The 1,620-nt window shown below is 41.4% G+C and overlaps 1 long non-coding RNA gene across 1 annotated transcript in view; it reads right to left on the reverse strand.

The window, feature by feature from the left end:
• Positions 1–207: 207 nt before the first annotated feature.
• Positions 208–1,620, reverse strand: part of LOC107104671 — a 6,278-nt gene continuing 4,865 nt past the window's right edge. Inside the window, exon 3 of the long non-coding RNA XR_001482276.1 lies at positions 208–798. This is a non-coding gene — a long non-coding RNA (uncharacterized LOC107104671). The remainder of the gene's footprint in view (positions 799–1,620) is intronic.

The raw sequence follows: 1,620 nt of genomic DNA on the forward strand, positions 1-1,620 counted from the left end.
GGAGCTACTGGACCCTGAGAGGAGCACCTGGAGGAGGCCCAAGGTAAAAGTGCAAACTATCAACAATCAGTGTGTTCGCTGAGGTTGGTACAGTAGTAGCCATTTAACATTTCCCCACTTTCCTTGATGGGCCCCTGGTTGACTTGGTCTGTGGTTGGTCCCCTACAATTCCTTTTTAAACATCAGTCTTTGTACTAAATTCAGTGAAAGGATGGAGTCAGAGTAAAAAAATAATCGCACCCAGGGGAAGGCCAGTGGCTGGAAGTTGGAGGGGATTTTACTGGAAGCTGCAGGGGAGTAGGCTGGTGTTTGACAGGGAAGGGCCATTTTGAATGGTGGATACTGTAGCTGAGGCTTTGCTGGACGTCACTGTTTAGACTGTTCAGCATGTTGGAAAATGCTGCCCTGATAACGTGATGTCCATTTAAGTAACCTTTGATGCTACAGAGGGAGTTACTAGATGGTTCTGACCAGTAGATAAATACTGCTGGGATGGAGGCCAGGAACTGATCACCTCTGCTCAGGTCCTCTGGGGGAGGGAGTACGAAGCTCCTATAGACCCAAAACACCTAATGGACCAAGAAGACATCACTGATGAGGGGTCACAACGCATCCATTGAAAGAAGAAGGAAGAGCTCTAGGAGGGGCTGCTTGCATTTTGAGCTCTTAGTGGGATCCCAACATCATTTTCAGTCTCATTAGGAGGAGTCCTCCTCTTCTTCCGGACAATCACAGCAACAATGACAGCAACAATCAGAACAGCCACCAGCCCAGCAATCAGTCCAGCGAGTGCTCCACCTGTAGAACAGAACCAGGTGTTAGTCTGATCCATCAGGTAGGAGATGACTGAAGAAAATCATTTTCTTCAAATCAAACTATATATGGAAAAATGATTATTTATATATATTTTCTTCATCGTGGACAAAATTATGCAGGATGAATGAGAAAATTGACTGACTCTGTATAGTTTTAGATTTAAAATATCTGTTTATATCAAGCTATGTTGGTTTTATCTTTTTCTGATGAGAAAAACAAAGACAGAACAAAAAGATTAAAGAAAAACAGAATGAGAAGCAGGATCTGTAGACCTCAAAGAGCAGGGGTTTGCAACTCGTGGCTCTGGAGCCGCATGCAGCTCTTTAGCACCCCCTTGAGGCTCCCTGGAGCTTTTTCAAAAATGTATGAAATTTTTTTGTTTGTTTGTTTATTTTAATATGGTGTGCAGGATGTAAAACAAACATTCATTATTAATTTGTATAATAAATTAATTAAAACAACAAATGTGAAAATGTATTTCAACGAAAATTTGTGTCATAGCCATAGAGTGTACATAGTGTAAATAGCCTGCAACACACGTTTCATCAAGGCACCAGGCTAACAAGCGGCAGGTGGGTCTCGAACCATTGATCACCAAGGGAAAAAAGGGAAGATACCTGATGAGAAAATAGGATTTAAAGAAGAATGGAGCAAATCATTTGCTTTCATTACCAATGAAGAAGGATTGCCTGCATGTTTGCTTTGTAATGAGCAGAGGTGTCAAGTAATGAAGTACAAATACTTCATTACTGTACTTAAGTACGCTTCTTAGGTATCTATACTTTACTCCATTACTTATTTTTC

This window comes from Cyprinodon variegatus, unplaced genomic scaffold, assembly GCF_000732505.1.
Source record: "Cyprinodon variegatus isolate N-32 unplaced genomic scaffold, C_variegatus-1.0 Scaffold1839, whole genome shotgun sequence".
In the NCBI taxonomy this organism is placed as follows: Eukaryota; Metazoa; Chordata; class Actinopteri; order Cyprinodontiformes; family Cyprinodontidae; genus Cyprinodon; species Cyprinodon variegatus.